Genomic DNA, 20121 nt, shown 5'->3' with positions numbered 1-20121 from the left:
GATTGGCTTAAAAATATCATTGCTGATTCATTCTATACGTTTAGTCCGAGTAAGTGCAAATTTAAAACTTTACTGAAATACTAGTTTAAAAACTTGGAAACGTTGGAATCACTGCTTGAGAATGCCTTTTCTGGGTGGCTTCAAACTCTTACCATTGGTGGGCTTTATTAAAACACAGCTTGTCACTTTGAGCTGTGTAAATTTCATTTTGCTAATTTCATTAAACAAATTGTTTCCCGTGTAATAGTTTATAATTTAATGTTTTGTGATTTTGGTGTTCATGTACCACCATTGTTTGTTAATACTTATTACTTAAGTTACTGTGGAAAATTGCATTTATCTGGATGTAACTCATAATGTACATACCAGTAAATGGTAACACAGATAATTATTATTTATCAAAGTTCCTTAGACAAGTAGGAATTTGGGACACCTAGGTCGCAAAAATGTCCCTCTTCGATACCTACAACTGTCATATCCACAAGTTGCTCTAGACCTATTAATTACAAATGAAATATGCATCGCCGAGAATTCTGGTAAATATATAAATTTGTGGACTGTATATTAAAATTAATAAATGATTATCTATACACATTTATATAGCAGAAGAATATATCTTAATATCACTCACCAATTTGACTGGAGATTAATGTGTATCATACTCAGAAAACCTCACTGTCTATTCATGAAAATAACACTTGCCAGAGTTACAACATAACAGACTTATCTTAGGTTCTTGGAACTGTCTTGTCCAGTCGCCTGATATCTCAAGTTATGTAGGAATGCACATCCAACAATTTCGGCTCCTATTTGAGAGGTGTCAGCCCAATTTTACCTCTAGAGCACGAAAATTCTTCCCATTATTCACTAACGTTTATGTTGACCAGTTCAAACATGGCGAGTCTCTTCTGCGCAGGCGCAGAATTTCCCATTTTTATAACATAAATTTTATTAAATACAATGTATTACACTAATTTACATAAAAAATACACTGTATTTTTTCTGGAAAATACATTATTTTTCACACTGCGGTCGGCCGGAGTTCGTTGCTAAACGACTCAAATTACTCCTTCCTTTAGGAGACGATTCCAGCCGGTTCTGACTTGAGTGGCTGTTCTCCTAGTAGGTCTTACTACGATTTCATCTTCCGGCATCACTTGGTCAGCGTTATCTTCAATATCATTCGTGTCACTTTCCCTCAGATTTTCATTTACGTTTGATTGAATACCATTTAATTCCAAGGGAATCAATTTATTAATTGTGCGTAAACTTTCCTGGCCACGACACAACACTGACATTCCTGACAACACCTTGTGCATCTGGGTACAATGTCAATACTTTGCCGAGAGGCCACAATGTTCGATGTTGTTCAGTATCAATCAACACAATGTCACCTGGTTGAATGTTCTGTCGATTTACTGCCTCTGTCGCACCATAAAAGTGTTCATGTAGTGTAAGAAGATATTCCTTATGCCACACATTAGACCAATGATCAATTACTTTATTTAACATTTTAAATTTATCACACAACACTGCCGCATCATTGTAATCTTCATCACTTTCTTCCAGATTATCTCTATAGATAGGGGCAGCTTCCAATTTCCTTCCACATATTAGGTGAGAAGGTGTTAATACATCTGCATCAGGTGTATCACTCATGTACGAGAGAGGCCTATTATTTATCCGATTCTCCACCTCCACTAACGCTGCACGGAATTCTTCCAAATTAATTTTCTTCCGGTGTAGTACTTTACGGAGACACCTCTTCACTGTACCTATCAGTCTTTCGTACAGCACCCTCTGCCAAGGGGCTCTAGGAGTAATAAATTTCCAGGTACACCCTCGCTGGGTTAATAGAGATTGAACATCGTTACTATTATTTAACTCTATCAAATGTTGAGCACCTGCTACAAAATTTGTGGCATTATCCGAAATCATCAATCTCGGACAGGATCTCCTAGCTGCAAATTTTCGAAACAGCTGTATAAACTGTTCTGCAGACAAGTCATGTGCCACTTCTAAATGAACTGCCCTAGTAGCAGTACAGGTGAACAAACAAACATACACTTTCAGTGGAACACCATTTGACGTACCTGTTAAAATTATTGGACCACTATAGTCTACACCTGTTACATCAAATGGTTTCACTAATTGTACACGCTTCTTTGGCAATGGTGGAGGACCTGGGTACATATTGGATGTGGCATCCACACGGCGACATATTACACAAGATTTAATCACCCTTTTTACACTTTGCCGTCCTTGTGGAATCCAGAAAGTTTCCGTAATACAATTTAAGGTATCTTGTACCCCACCATGCATTACATTTTTATGGGCATTTAGAACAATTAAATTTGTTAGATGATGAGTTTTGGGCAGTAAGATAGGGTGTTAAGCATAATCACCCAGTTCAGCATTTTGAAACCTACCTCTGCACCTAATTACATTGTTCTCTAAATACAGCCCCAATTTCTTTATTATGGAACCTTTCACAGTTTTTCTTTCCATCATCAATTTAATCTCAGACATTGTTCACATCACTTTTGGGCCATGCGGACAGGCTGCGCAGTAGCTCCTGACTCTGTTGGTTTCTGCGCTGTTTTCCTCAGTGCACTCACAATGGCGGAAGGTGCACGTAGGCGAGTCAACACCGTCTGCTTTCAATTAGTGACAGGCTCGCTCACCAATCAGAATACTCATCTGTTGCTTACAGCGATACTCCGAGATACATATGGTATCAATAATGAAGATCTTTATGGTGTCTCTTTGAACGGCAATTCGAGGCTTTTTGTCAAATTCAGGCAAAATAGTACTTACGAAAACATGGTTGCCAGGTATCAGGATGTGATCAAGACCGTTAATCCTGGTGTCACTGTTCGACTACACGACGTCTCCCGATTTTATACCTGGATCAAAGTACGAAACGTTCCTTTTGAGGCGGACGAAAGTGATTTGAGGAATGTTTTGCACGCTATGGCACGGTTCATATGGCAACTGGGATGGTGGCGTGATGGTCCTCTAGTTGGTATGCCAGAGGGGTCTTTCTCCTTGAAAATGTCCCTCAAGCACCCTATTCCGTCGTATGTGGTTATGGAGGACTTTCATATGCAAGTATATGTTACATACTCAGGCCAAAGGCGTATGTGTAGGCTTTGTGGGTTGTATGACCATATGGCGGCACAATGCCCTACAAGACGTGGTAAAACGACGGAAGTAAGGCGGATTGATGTTACAACGGAGCAGTGGTCATATGCTGCTGCTACGGAACAACATACATTGGCTAGTAAACCGTGGAGTGAGGAGGTAGAGGGTGTCTAACTCTCCCTGGTGCAGTGGAGGACGTGGGCGTGGTATCGGCGACAACAGAGCAAGACTTCGTTCATGCTCAGGATGACAAGAAGCTCTGAACGTTTTGTTGGATGCTTCCACATCTGAGGGGATTCAAGGTGGTTTAGAGGATGTAAGTGTACAGGAGAAGGACTGAGCATCCACCAGGCATATTGCTGAACATCAGGTTGTGGTCATGGAGGTTCATAGAAACAACAGTTCTGAGGATGAGATGGATACTGGCCGCAGTTCTCGTAAGAGAGCGGCGGTGATACCTGACTGTGAAGATGTTTTAACACCAGGGCAAAGGTCGGGGAACAAAGCATGGTGCGACGAGACCCGTAGAGACACTGGCAAATCTAAATGTCTTCAGCATGTCAAAGAGAACGACACAGGGGGAGTGGGGGAAGAAGTGGAGATATACGTAAGGGAACCAAGATTGTTAAGGTATCCAAGGGTAAACCTCCAATGAAACATTCAAGTGTCTTACTTTAAATATAAATGGGTTACGATCTGTTGAAAAACGTAAGAGTTTGGAGGTTTTGTTAAAAAATCATGTACCGGATGTCGTGTTCTTACAAGAACACAATTTTAAATCTTGAGGTGAATTGCTGATTCCTGAATATATCTTGTACATGGGCTGCTCTAATAGACTGAAAGGTGGTGTAGCTGTGTTAAAGAGGCTAGCCCGTTTTTTTTGCGAACATATGAGGTAGGAGACGAGGGGAGGGAGGTTAGGGTGGATGGGGTTTGGGGTGGGGTACAGGTGGCCTTCCTGGGTGTATAGAGACCGGCGGAAGGTGACATGCATATAAAAAATACGTTTTTTAGGGACGTGTTGGTGTACCATTTAAGATCGCTGCCAGTCGTCACGATTATTGGGGGTGATTGGAATTGCATTGATTGTCGCAAGGATGTCGAACCTAGAGGGAGAGGGTTTTTTTCAGGATATTTAGGAGATCTATTGCGGAGTGTTAATGTTACGGATGTGGGGGGGGGGATGAGGTGGGTGGGGTCATGCATACGTTCATTAGAAGGGAGTATGCGGCAAGACTGGATCGCATATACGTTTTCAGAGGTGTCAGCGTCAGAAGTGTACGTGTGTTAAATGTGAGCTTTTCCGATCACAGAGGTGTTATGGCGGATGTTGACTGGGTAGGATTACCGAGGCGTTTCAGAGGTTTCTGGAAATTGAATGTGGGATTAATGCATAAAAGAGGTGTGAGGGAAGCTTTTGCAAGTGCTTGGAGGGGATGGTGGGCTGAATGTTGGGTGGGGGTTGATATAGTTGAATGGTGGGATACTGTCTGTAAAGTGAAGGCAGGGCCGGATTAAGAAGTCTCCGGGCCCTAGGCTATTCAGATTGGCGGGGCCCCTTTGAGTTACGGGTAAGCGAAGTGACCCCTTCCAGCTTGGGGGTCGGTATGACCCTGTTTAAGGTCTAATTAAATACATTCTGGCTATTTAAATTAAATTTAATAGGGAAAGTACATCAAGACAACCAAAACCATTTACCAACAGCCATTATAACTATCTTGTTAAATCATGCATTTTAAAGAGAATAAACTCAAGACAACATAGTATTACTAGATAACGTGTAATTACTACAGAAAATTGGAGAAGAATATCCCATACTCACCCATTAGTGGGAAAACACAGCTGTTCTGATGTAAACAAAGGCGTGTTGAGTGTTGCCATCTATGGTTAGGTTTATTTATTTTTATTTTATTTTATTTCATTATTTTTGTTTTGATTAATTTTTAAAAATCAGTTTTACTCTCCAAACACTTGAACGTTTTAGGTAGGGACCCCTTTGCACTTGCACTATGTGTGCAGTCTTGGATGAGCCCCTGAACCCTTTGGATAGTGGGGCCCCCAAATGCGTGGGGCCCTAGGCAAATTCAAATTCAAATTCAAAATTCAAAGTTTATTCTCTATAAAGATTACAATGTTGAATTTACAGAATTTGGTTGTTGTGTGGTTTACATGTAGTTAAATAATGATTACAGAGTACCACTAGAACGCCTAGCATGGCTAGGCATTTCGGGCAGACTTAGTTTAATTCTTTATTTTAAAATATTACAAATTATGAGGTAAGTTGGTATTATGGCTAAGTGACTAAATACTAGTTTGTGAGTTTAGCAATGTGAATGCTTTTGTTTTGGCACAGTACATAGTTTCAGAATTGGAGTATCATAGGATTCATTATTTTAAGATTGAGATTAATATTTCTGTTTATGGTCAAATGGGTGAGTGAAAGTGTGAACCACCAGGTGGTATTCGTGTAGTTAGTTGATGGGGTTTATCAGGGAGATGTTTTCTAATGGTAGTTTTGAAGGTGACGAATGTGTCTGCAGTTCTAGAGTTCTCAGGTAGGGTGTTCCAGATTTTAGGGCCTTTGACATACATTGAATTTTTGTAAAGGTTAAGTCGGACACGGGGAATGTCGTAGAGATGTTTGTGTCTGGTGTTATGCCTGTGGGTTCTGTCACAACTATCAAAAAAGCATTTTAGGTCAAGGTTGATATTGAAGTTTAAGGTCCTGTAGATGTAGATTGCACAGTAGTAAGTGTGGATGTACTGAACAGGGAGTAAATTTAGATCTATGAAGAGTGGGGGGGGTGTGTTGCCAGGGATGGGATTTAGTGATTATTCTTACTGCAGCTTTTTGTTGGGTTATTATTGGCTTTAGGTGTGTTGCTGCAGTTGATCCCCAAGCACAAATAGCATAGGTGAGGTATGGATAAATAAGTGAGTGGTATAGTGTGAGAAGGGCATTTTGCGGTACGTAGTATCGTATCTTGGAGAGGATCCCAACCGTTTTGGATACTTTTTTGGTTATGTGTTGGATATGGGTGCTGAAATTCAGGTTTTGTCAAGGTATAGGCCTAGGAATTTGCCCTCATTATGTCTGGTAATTAGTGTTGTCGATCTTAATGTTAATTTGTGCATCTCCTGCTCTGCTACTACCAAACATAATATAGTAGGTTTTGTCAGTGTTAAGCGTAAGTTTATTGGCTGTCATCCAAGTCGATATTTTGATCAGCTCCTCGTTAACAATGGTGTTGAGGGTGGCAAGATTAGGGTGAGAGATGACATAAGTCGTGTCGTCAGCAAAGAGAATGGGTTTCAGGTGTTGGGATACGTTTGGAAAATCATTGATGTATATGAGGAAGAGCAGGGGACCAAGGACACTTCCTTGCGGAACTCCAGTATCAAGTGGCCGTGTTGTTGATGCTGTGTCTTTAATGGTAACATACTGATACCTATTAGTAAGGTAAGATTTGAAATAAGCAAGCGTATGGCCTCTTATATCATAATGGTCAAGTTTGTGGAGTAGGATGTCGTGGTCTACTGTGTCAAAAGCTTTTCTTAGGTCAATGAAAATTCCTAGTGGATATTCCTTATTTTCCAATGCTGTGTAAAGCAGATCTAGCATTTTTATGATTGCATCATTAGTGCTTTTATTTTTCCTAAATCCAAATTGGCAGGGGTTGAGTATGTTTTGTGCTGTTATAAATGAATATAGTCTCCTGTGCACGAGTTTCTCAAAGATTTTGGATAGCAATGGTAAGTTTGATATTGGCCTGTAGTTGTTTAAGTCTGTAGGGTCACCACCTTTATGTATTGGTGTTGCCTAGTTTGCCTATGCCGTAATCCGGCCCTGTGTGAAGGTGAGGGATTTTTATCAGCAGCGAGGCAAAGAAGACAGGAGAATGCAGTATGGGCTCTTGAACTATCTTGAAGGTCAACTGCAAGCATGTTATATGCATGGTGGGAGAGTGTATCCGGTGGTTGAAATTTAAAATTTAAAATGCTTAATTGGAGACATTCACAATCGTATTTTTGATGCAGCGAGGATAGCGAATGGAATTGATGAGGTTTTATGGGGTGACCGTCCTTCGGCTTTTGTCTTGCGAGAGCAGGGCAGACGTCACAGGCCGACAGAATTAATGAGATTAGAGGTTCAGGAGTCATTAGTAGGGGACAGGTCCTTATGTCAACGGAGGCTATGAATACCTTTGTAGACGCATGGTATGAATTGCAATATAAAAATGCTGCGATTTCTAAGGGGGCGCTAGGCGAAATGGGTGAATGAGTACGTTGTGACCTAGAGTACACGGACAGGTTGGATTTGAATGGACCTATAAGTGAAGAAGAGATTAGGTTGGCTGTGGAGGGTATGAGTGTAGGGAAATCACCGGGGATTGACGGAATCCCTTGTGATTTTTACAAGGAAAATTGGGATTGTATTCATGAATTTTTAGTGATGTTATTTAATGCCATGAAAAATAGTGGCATCATGGAACAACACCAAAGAACGGGTGTTGTTGTTCTGGTCCCGAAAAAGAAATCTGGGGATTATATACATAATTATAGGGCAATCTCTTTAATGTGCGGCGATTATAAATTTTTTGCGAAAATGTTAGGAAATAAGATAAAACGGGTTTTGGGGAGGGTTTTGGATGAGGGACAATATGGTGTGCCAGGACGATCTGTGTGTGGGGGCAAGGAATTATTCGCAGGTTCATTGAGGAAAGCGGGAGGGAAAATAAAGGTGGAATATTAGCTTTGGATTGGCACGCTACATACGATTGTGTGGAGAGAGAAGCATTATGGAAGCTTATGCAGTGGCAAGGTTTCGGAAAGGAAATTGTTAGTTGGGCATGGGTTTTGTACGAGCAGGCTATGTTTAGAGTGCAGGTAAATGGTAGGTTGGGAAAAGTAGTTAGGATGCATAGGGGATTGCGACAGGGGTGCCCTGTATCACAAATTCTTTTCGAGTTGATTCAGGACCCATTTTTTTTAGAGCCGTGCGGGGTATTGTACGACAGGATGAAAGGCAAGGCGAGGTGGGGTTACAATCAGGAATTATAGGTTACGTGGATGACACTACGGTTTTATTTCGTGGAGCAAAGGCTTTAGGAAAAGTAAGCGAATTGGTGGAATGTTTCGGGAAAGCAACTGGGATGACGGTTAATAAAGAAAAGTCAATGCTTATGGGGGTGGGAGATTGTGCGGGTGTGGTATTAGGCCAGGGGGAAGGCTGGCCTTTAGTAAATCAAATTAAGGTGTGTGGGATTGTGCATATGGGAAACATACAGGATGCGAGGAAGGTGAATTCAAGTGAGGCTGTAGAGAGGGTTTTAGGTCGTTTGACAGGATTGAGGGAAGGAGGCCTGTCTATACATCAGCGTGCAATTGTGGTGAATGTACTTTTGTTCAGTAAGTTGTGGCATGTGGCATGTATTTATCCGTTAAATCCATATGACGAGAAGCATATGTTAACGCGTGTATATAGATATATTTGGGGTTCAGGATGTGACTGGTTAACGAGGGATGTGGTGTCTCTTCCGGTTAGCTGGGGTGGCCTGGGGTTAATGAATCTGCATAATAGACTGTTAGGCATGTATGTCAAGCATTGCTACTTGAGGGAGGGTAGAATGGCTGGCACAGGTTTGACCTGGATAAGAAGAGACTTGGTACGTTGGTTGAATGGCACGGACGTAAAGAGATGTGAGGACATGTTGAGGATGCTAATTTATATAAGAGATCCACGCAAGATCAAGATTGGCAAACTGGCACTGGTAGAGGGCAGGGAGGTAGTGGCCAAGGTGGAAGGAATATATCCAATGTATGCATGGAAGGACATATGGGGTCGTTTAAAAGCTTTACGGCTACGGGCCAAGGTCAGAGAGATAATGTTTAAATTTTTACATAATATACTGCCGTCTGGGGAAGTGTTAGCGAATAGGCGCGTGCAGGAGGGATGGCAGTGTTGTGTGTGGGGATCTTCATATGGTCTTTCATGCAGTTTATTTCTGTACGAGATTGGAACCCGTAAGGTTGTGGTTTAGTAGGGTTTTACGAATGGTGGGTGGGGGTGGGATTAGTGTCTTAAGAGCTTTAAGTTTAGATGTGGGGGGGATGAACACCGGTACAGAATGCAATCGGATATTTAGTGACGGATTTTGTATACACATCATGGATATATAGGCATTTATCTGTGAGGGAGAGAATCAGAGCACTGGTAGCGATTTTTTATGGTACACAGCAGCGAAATAAAGACATTAAAATAAAATAAAAAAATAAAATTACAGGAAACAGATGGTTTTTATTATTTTCGGAGGGATATTGCAGATTCCATGTCAGGGATTTATGGACGTTAATGGCTTAGAGGGTACACGAGGCTGGCTTCTTGAATATGGGTGTGTGGAGGTGGCACATGATTGGTACAGGTGCGGTATAATGTACAAATGCTAGGTATGATCGTTAGTTATGATGACGTTTTACTCATACACATATATATAATATTACTTGGATACTTACATTGATGTGGGTTAAGGGAGTGGATCTCTTGTAAAGCAAACTCATGCATGGCATGACAGGTGTTACGTAAAAGCACCTCGTGCAACTTATATTTATAGTTTTTCATTTTATACTTTCCTTGTATTAGCCATGTGGCTGATACCTGGTAACGTTCTGCTTGAGGATTCCTGGGATACATGTTTGGAATATGACTAGATATGGAAGTTAACAATGTGTGTTTCTGTACGTAGTCCTATTTTTTTTTATATATTTTATTTAAAACTCAGGTACAAAAATATATGGGTACATAATCAATATGTAACAAGATACAGGCAGTGAACAATAATCAACTGTGACTACACAGTACTGAAGAAGCACATATATAATGACAGAACTGGCTGCTGCACTCAAATCAAACACCGCTTGTACGTACTGTGCTTCACATGAAAAGGTGCTCATACATACACATATATACACATATATACATACATATATATATATATATATATATATATATATATATATATATATATATATATATATATATATATATATATATATATATGCCGATATATATATATATATACACATACATACACACACACACACATACACATACAACCCACCCAGTAAAGCTTACACTCCCCCCCCCATGAAAACGTGCCACTTTCACCTTAAATACCTTAAATACCAGGCCCGGTGGCCTGGTGGCTAAAGCTCCCGCTTCACACACGGAGGGCCCGGGTTCGATTCCCGGCGGGTGGAAACATTCGACACGTTTAATTACACCTGTTGTCCTGTTCACCTAGCAGCAAATAGGTACCTGGGTGTTAGTCGACTGGTGTGGGTCGCATCCTGGGGGACAAGATTAAGGACCCCAATGGAAATAAGTTAGACAGTCCTCGATGACGCACTGACTTTCTTGGGTTATCCTGGGTGGCTAACCCTCCGGGGTTAAAAATCCGAACGAAATCTTATCTTATCTTACACATTTGCAAAAGCATTAAAAACTTCAATGACAATACATATATAAACACAATCCAGCCAGCTAAACGGCTGACACTATAATACAAGGAATGTCTGAACCTGATGGCTCACATCCACCATAGAACACAATCCACCCTACCCTCATATACCCTATGGTAAGAATTAATATCGTGCACGGTGGTGGGTTTAAGACACTACCGCTGACACTTCAACCCCCCCCCCCCACATGCCTAGTAACTGTGTCTGCCGTCACCACTCATAACCACCAACAGTTCTTGATAGTAATTAGCATCTTATATATCACCCTAAAAACACGCTACACACATAAACCTACCACAATAATAAATAAATTTACACATTATTCCCTCCTGCAGACAGATTATTTACACTGCCGGAGATAATCTATACATCACATCCTACAGAGAATGGACAACATTAGACATCTAAAATATGACATGTGTATCACATGACCTGCTATTGCAGAGATTACTTAAACTCCTACCTCCCCCCCAAATGAAAAAACTGACCAGTTTCTCCTGGCTATACACAAGATCAAAAACTCATTCACTTGAACATATATAATGAAAATGTGAAAAAAAAACATCTGTAACAATATATAAGCAAAAACACCCCAGGCAAGATCTTACATTATATACAATACCAGAACGTTCCACTAGTTAAAAAACAGGTATGAAACCTCATTATTATGACAAGTTACATTGCTCATATATAGGTAGACATGTATAATTACAGGTTAAAATATGCTTATATACTAACATGCTTATGTACATCCTTACAAAACATGAAGGAATCCTTAGATAAATTATAATCATCGGTGTTCACAATAACACCAAGACATTACATTGAATATCACATTGAATATCACCTCAACATCCTTTCCTCACACAATTCCACACACACTCACACAATCGTCCTCTGCAACACCCCCCCCCCCTGGGAAGGCCAGCCCGTTCATGCCCCTGACCGCTTATAAAGACCATAAATCCCTCAAAAGAAAGTTCCTGTAGCCCTCCGAGAAATCCCTCTCCCACCTCCTACCATATATTTCCCTGTTGCGACACTTTGTTCTATAAAAGGATGCTGCTATGGCCATCCTACGTTCCTCCGCCCCTTTGTCTCTCATTGCCCATGATATATACACAAAATCAACCATTAAGTAAGCCACTGCCCTTTGAACCTTTACCCCAACCCCACCTACATCTAAACTAAGCTCTCTCAAAACCGACAACCCTTTCCCCCCCACATACCGGATTACTTTCCCTAACCATTCCCGCACAATCCCTAGGCTTTCACAAAAATAAACTACATGAAAAGCTGATTCATCTACCCCACAAACCTGACACACCCCACCCTCCCTTATTCGCCTATTTCGTAAAACAACCCCAGACGGCAATATTCCGTGAAGAAACCTATACATTACCTCCCTCACGTGTGGCCGGATGCGTAACCCTTTTAATCGGCCCCAAATGTCTTCCCATGCGTACATCGGGTACACTCCTTCCGTTGCCACTACCACCCTAGGCCATATCTTCCTCTCCATGGACCCTACCCGCATGTTTCTCGGCTCTCTGACCATCATCAATAGACGCAACAACTCCTCACCATCTCTCAAATCTTGTCCCTTCCACCATCTCCGAAGATCTCCCTGCAGCATCCCCAACCCTCCACTCCCTTCCCCCCGAGCCCTTAGCAACCCATGTTTCACATATACACACTTCAACCTTCTTTCCAAATGAATTAACCCCAGCCCTCCCAAGGCCACCGGAAGTGTTACCACCTCTCTTTTCAACCAATCACATCCCGAACCCCAGATAAAACGGAAAACTCTGCTCAACAATCTCCGGACATCCCCATACACCAAAGGGTACAAAGCTGCCACATGCCATATTTTACTGTACAAAAGCACATTGACCACAATGACCCTCTGGTGTAGCGTAAGATGTGTCGGCCTCAATCCTGACAATCTTCCCAATACCCCATCTACCACACCCTTTGAATTATTCTCCCTCGCCATCTGAGAATTACCCATATACACAACTCCACAAATTTTCACCCGGTCCACGACACTCCACCTCACCCCCCCACCCCCCCACCCCCGCCCTCCTGCCCATCCCATTCACCCAATATCATGAGCTTAGATTTATGCACATTCACTGCCATACCTGTTGCCATCCCAAAAACGTCTATAACTCTCTCCAGACCCTCCAATCCCTCCCTCTCACTCACTAGGACAGTTGTGTCATCAACGTAACCTATGATACTGGGACTCCCACCTCGTATGTCCTCCCTTACCCCCTCCTGTATGCACCTTTCCACTGCCCTATAAAACGGATTCTGTAAACATGCAAATAATATTTGTGACAACGGGAAACCTTGCCTCAATCCCCTGCCCATTTTCACATGCAACCCCACCCTCCCATTTATCTGTACAGCTGTACAGCTCCCCGATATAAAGTACGTGCCCAATTCACAATGTCCTCCCCGAACCCTTGCCACTCCATGATTCTCCACAGAGCCTCCCTCTCGACACTGTCATATGCCGTTCTCCAATCCAACGCCAATACCCCACGTTCCCCCTCTTGTGGACCCTCAATAAACCTTCTAATAACCCCATGCCCCTCATACATTGATCTCCCCGGAATCCCATATTGACCCCTCACTATTACCTTTCCAATGACCTTTTTTATACGATTACCCAAAATTTTTGCAAAAAGTTTGTAGTCTGCACACATGAGTGATATCATCCGGTAATCTCTCACTGTGCACTGACTTTCACCCTTTGGCTACTACTAAAACTACTGGACCAATTATGTACCTCTGTAATCTTTTAACTACCGCCCACAGGATGGGTATGGGGTGCATAATAAACATATTAAACTAACTAACTAACTGCAAAGGTCCCAACGCACCCCTCTCTTTTATGATATTAAATAATTGCACCAAAAAATCTTTTAATACTCCCCAATGCTGTATGTAAAACTCCGCAGGCAGCCCATCTATCCCCGGTGCCTTACCCCTGCTCATACTCATTAAAGCCGTCCACACCTCTTCCTCCACAATAGGCCCCTGTAACTGTTCCCTGTCGTCCCTGTCCAGCACACTCTGCACCCATCCCCCTGTCTCTCTTAAAGCCCCCTCTCTCACACCCACACTCCTCATATGTGCACTAAGCCAAGAATCAACATACCCTCCCATCCCCTCCATTGTCACCAAATCTTGTCCCTCCCTATACCCCTCTATGTCCTCAAGAACTCTCAAACCCACCATTTCCATTGCAACGCACCGGCGCCCCTGCCCTCGCAGGACACACGCCGACGGTCTATCACCCCACATGATCTCCTCCAACCCCCCTAAAACCCTTGCCGCATCAAACCTCTCATTTTGCACTTCCATTAGGCATTCCTTCACTCCTTCTATGTCAGCCACAGGGGCTCCCATCCCCCCCCTTCCTCTCTCATGATACTCCCTTAACTGCCCCTCAAGATACCTAATAAGCCCATAAGCCAACTGATTCTCGTGCCTTCCCTGTCGGACATAGAACTCTCGAATCCTCATCTTCGCCGTCACATCCCACCATCTCAACACATCCCCATTGACTTCCATCCCTTCCCATAAGCCTTTCCACCATTGTGCAAATAGGACCCTCCCTTCAACATCTTGAAGCAACCGAACATTCAATTTCCAATAACTCTTATACCTGTTTGGCCGCCCCTCCCATCCCAAATCCACCAAAACACCTCTATGATCAGAAAAAAAGACATCCAAAACCCTTACACTCCGCACCACAGCTTTCCTTGTCACGTATATCCTGTCCAGCCGTGCAGCATACCCCTGCCTCACAAAGGTGTGCTGCACCTCCCACGCCGCCCCCCCCTCTACATCCACCAACCCCACCCCGGTTAACAGGTCCCTCAGAACGCCAGAACAATATCCTGCTCCCCTAGGTTCCACATCCTTGCGGCGTATAACGCAATTCCAGTCCCCTCCCACCACAGCTAATGCTGGAAGCGACCTTAAGTGATACACCAACACTTCACGTACAAACTCATTCTTCACTCGACTGTCCCCCTCCGCCGGACCATAAACACACACAAAAGACATCTTATCTCTTCCCCATGTCCCATCCACTCTTATAACCCTCCCCTCACCCCCCTCCTCACAATGATGTACAGTAAACGGGCTAGCCTCCCTCACCAAAATAGCCACTCCTCCTTTCAATCTCGTTGAGTGTGCCGTATATACAGTATACCCCTCAATCATCAACATACAACCCGGCTTGTGGTTGTGCTCTTGCACAAACACTACATCTACACCATACCTAATGAGCATCTCATGAAACCATTCACACTTCCTAGAATTTTTCAGACCATTAACATTTATAGAGAGACTCTTGAATTTGTCAATGGAGGTTTGCCTTTACGTATTGCACCACCTTTATCCCCCTTCCCCTTTATATGCCCTTGATCTTCAATCACCATTCTGTGATCTGCTTTCACATGCCCCTTGCCCCTGGACCCCCCAGGTCCATGCTCAACCACTTCAGCCCACACCTTTTTGCCCGAACGCTGTGCAGGAGTGAGCACATCCACATCGTCCACGTCCGAGGGCACTGCCGCTCTCTTCCGTGACACTCGAGCCTTTCTCCCCGCCTCCACCTGGAAGCCATCCCCGTGCACTTCCGCCACCACCGTGCCAATTTGCAACCCAGCCTCAACCTGGGTCTCTGACATGCCTCCCCCCCCTCTCACCACCTGGAACCCCAGCAGCATCCAGGGCACCCACAAGCCCCTCAACTGTGACCTCTCCTGGGGTCCCTAACAGGTCGTGGAGGACTGAATCAATGGTAGCCTCCACGGCCCTGTCCTCACCCAGTGACACCACATCTTTGGTCTCCGGTGCCTGCCCGGCAGTGCATGTCTCTCTCGGAAGAGTTACACACTCTTCCTCCCTCAAGGCCTCCTCGACCTCCACACTCCAAGCCTTGTTCAAGGAAACCGACTCAGGTCGTGCCAAATCCAACGTCTCAAAGTCCTCTGATGCCTCCTTATGCTGCTCCTTCGCCTGTGTACCCTGTTGTTTAACACACTGCGCAGCAATGTGATCATAGGCACCGCATAATCGACAGGTACGTTGTTGCCCTGCGTAAGTCACCATTACTTGAGTCCTGAAGTCTTCTAGGAAAATATAGGAAGGAATAGGATGCCTCAATGTCATTTTTAAGGAAAAACTTCCTTCAGGCATCCCAGAATACGATCCTTCCTTCCATTTCCCCAATGTCGCCATATGAACAGTCCCAAACTTCTCGAAGACAGCACGTAGGTCTGCCTCATTAGCCTCAAAGGGTACATTTCTTATCTTCACCCACGTATAATGGCGGGACACATCATGTAGCCTTACCATCACTGCAGGATTCACTGGTACACAAAGATCTTGGAACCTGGCGACTATGTCCTCATATACACTTGCATTGAGAAATTTCACAAAAATTCTATATGCCCCGTTCAAGGCTACACCATACAGCTCTTCGTTGGCAATGCCGTATGTGTCCCTGATGATGGCAGGTAATAAAACTTGAGCTGAGTGGGCATGCACAGCCCCACGCACCACTTCTATGCCGACAGTGTTTACCCTTCTTCTTGCCAGCTGCGCCATTTTGAGAAAACCAAGTTGTCACCGGCTGACAGCAGAGGGCAGGCTCAGCTCACGTCCGCTCATCCCAAAGGTTGAGCGACGAATGACGTAGTCCTATTATCCATATTTGATCACTGTTGTGGATGCGATGATTAGTGTAACGTTTTTCCTTTGACAGTTTAGTGGATGTATCACTCGTTTTCTTCTGTGTGTATTTTGTTTATATAATCTTCAATAATGTGTGTGTGTATATCAGGTTTGAATGTGTGGTGTGTGTATGTTGCATAATGTTACTTGTATTAGCAATTCAGAATTATCCCATGCTATTAAGTGGAACCCTTTATGTATTGTACTGAATATGTTTTGTATCATTGCAGTAATCCAGTAGACTGAGTACCGGAATCATTACATATCGTTCGTATTTGGATATTTTGTTATATATGCACTTGTTTATGTACAATGTCCGTTTAAAGGCTTTAATGACATAAAATCAAACACTAATATATATTATAGATGTAACGTTTCTCTTTGTTTATAATAATGTATATAATATGTTTTTGATTAGTGTAACGTAGAATTTGTGTAATCTTGTTTTCCTTAGGCTAGGTACATAATGCATAGAGGACGGGCGACCATTTATATCAACATTAAGTTAACCGTTCTAGCGTATATATTGATAATGGTAATTATACTTTCTGTGAATGAAATGAAATGTGATACTTTGTTTATTTAATGTATTGTATTGTTTTAAATAAATAAAATAGAAAAAAAAATCTCATTTCTATAGATTTCCTCCTGTACCCTCTTTATCCAAAATTCAAGAGGATGTGAAAACTTATATGAAATATTCATCTTGTTTAGAAATTTAAACACCAACTTAGTTACATTGATTAGTTTGGGTAAAGAAGAATACCTATTTATATCAATGGCTAAGGAAGGACACACTATTGGAGCGGTGGTCACAGTAATTTCAACAGGAGCAATATATGCCTTTTGTACAGGCCAATTAGCTTTATTTACCAACCAGCTTGGTCCTTTAAACCATGATACAGCATTTACAAATTTAGCATAAGATAAACCTTGAGACAAGAAATCAGCTAGATTCTCCTCACCAGGTATATGATTAAATGTTAACATATGCTGACCGAAACTATTATACTTCTCTTGCATCTGATTAATTTCGGCGACTCTGTTTTGTACGTACACAATTTTACTGTTTCCATTACGAATCCATTGTAAGGATACCTCATTATCAGACCAAATTACAGTGTCGCTAATATTTATCTCCTGCAACTTATTTCTAATATAATTAGCTAATTTGACACCTACATAAATGGCTCTTAATTCCAACTGAGGCAAGGTATGTGATTTAATTGAAGACACTTTAGCCTTAGACATAACAAGAGAAACAACACTATTACGTTGAAGGTAAGCAACTGCTCCATATGCCAATTTTGAAGCATCACAAAAAATGTGAAGTACATTTTTCACATTTGGATTGGCCACCTGGCGTGGGAACTCCAACATTGGAATATTTCATAATCCTCAGGTAGAATTTCATCCCAAGCACATTTAAGTTTCTATGCTTCCTGAATTAATAATTTCCCTCTTATAGTAAGGGGTGACACTAAACCTAGTGGATCAAAACATTTGGAAACTTCAGCAAGCAAAACTCTCTTAGTTAATTTATTGGGCATACTGTAATTATTAGGTTTTAACATTAACAAATCTCTCTCAGTATCCCAATTTAAACCCAGTACATTATTACATTTTGGCACTTCATCTCCAGGGTAATCTTTACTTATTTTGTCCTTCAATTTGGACGAATTACTATTCCATTCTCTCAGAGGCATATTTGCACTTTGCATTATTTTATTAGCCTCTCCATAAGTCATTAACAGTTCCTCTTCAGTTGACGTCACACCCAGGAAATTGTCCACATAAAATTGTTTGCTCATTACTTTACTCAATGGACTTCCCGTACATTTAAGGTGTGCATTTATCGTCGCTTGAAGTAGGAACGGACTGGATGTAGCACCAAATAATACACCCCTAAAGCAAAAGGTTTTCAGAGGGCTAAGTGGGTCAATAGGATTCTCAGGCCATAAGAAGCAGGTACAGTCCCAGTCAGCCTCTTGTAAACCCACTCTTAGGAAAGCTTTACTTATGTCAGCAGTAAAGGCATAATTTTTCATCCTGAAATTTAATAAGATATCTCCTAATTTTTCCGTCAATGACGGACCTGTCATCAAACAGTCATTTAAACTAGGTACATTTTTGTTACTCCTGGCACTACAATTAAACACAATTCTCTGAGGAGTGGTCTTAGAATCCTTCTTCACTCCATGATGTGGCAAATAGTGACCATAAATTTTGGCTTGCTCAGGAGGTACCTCTTCTATAAATTTATTAATTAACTGCTCAGCAATTATATCATTATAAGCAGTTAACAATTCTGGTGTCTTACTCAGTTCGCGGAGCTGAGCTTTTAACTGCCCATATGCCATTCTGTAATTAGTGGGCAATTCTGGATGGTTCAGTCTCCACGGAAGTCGTACCCAGTATTGTCCAGATTCAAATTTTACATCTTTCAGGTACTGCTCCTGAGTAAAAGAATCGTCTGGACTTTCTTCATTTACATTTATTCCAATGCTGTCTAATTCCCACAATTTATGCACTGGCTCAACACCATCCTCTATGGAAGAATTATACTGGGGTACAACTTCATGAGTAAGACACACAGTTAAGGTATTTGTAGTTTCCTCTTGTCATGAATTATTACTACGAGGAATCCTACCATACATTACATGGCCTCCTGCAGTCTTCAAAAGGGTGACACCACATTTATTTACCATACCCTTTACAAAAGAGGCATAATAGTCACTACCTATCAAAATATTTATTGGGCCTACAGAATCATCACTTACACCAGAAGGTGCTAAATTTACATTATGTGAGAGTCTTTCTGTAGCTTTACTAAGCCCTACTGTAGATATTTTCTCTGGAAGTCTATCTACAATTACTGCATTAACACATTTTTTCCCATTGCCCAACCTGACAGTTACATAAACAGTGTCATACAATTGAGCTCTTTTATCTGAGAGAAAACCAGATAATTTTAGAGTTGTAGGATCTCCCATCTGTACTTTCATACCATCAAGACATTTACGTTTAATGAAAGTACGTTGGGATCCCTGGTCTAATAATGCAGTTACATTTTTTGATTTATGCCTTTTATCATCATTTTTTACCTGTAACACAGGTAAGGCTACTTCAGCAAAACCATCATTATTAACATTAGCAGCAATTTTTACATTAGCCACTGTTGTGTCAGGATTGTCAACATTATCATTATTATCAACATTAACATATAGACCCTTACACATGACTATATGGTGTCTTCCTTTGTGACATTGATAGCAGAAGTTTAATTTGGCATATCAATCCTTTACATTGTGATTTTTTTTTTAGATTTTGCCACCGAAGTGGCTAGTTTATTGTGCACCCCATATCCATCCTGTGGACGGTAGCGCGAGAGCATATGGATACACAAAAGGCCTAGGAACTAGGCCCCAAAGGGTTAACAGGAATACATATGGATTTATATCTACATATCTATAGTTCACTTATCTGTTACAAGCAAATTTAGGAAATTTGCTTAGTATATCTGGTATCTTATTTTCATTAATAAGATATCTTGACATGTCACATAGGTTATTATACTGTCTGTCTCTGTATTCCTCAATAAGTGGACAATTAAGCACATAGTGTTCAAGAGAATGACCATATGCCTGATCACATAATTTACATTTAGTTTGATCATCATCTGTGTGTCTCCCAAACTGC

The sequence above is a fragment of the Cherax quadricarinatus genome, chromosome 9, assembly GCF_038502225.1.
Source record: "Cherax quadricarinatus isolate ZL_2023a chromosome 9, ASM3850222v1, whole genome shotgun sequence".
Taxonomy (NCBI): Eukaryota; Metazoa; Arthropoda; class Malacostraca; order Decapoda; family Parastacidae; genus Cherax; species Cherax quadricarinatus.
Note: the sequence above shows the minus strand (reverse complement) of the source record.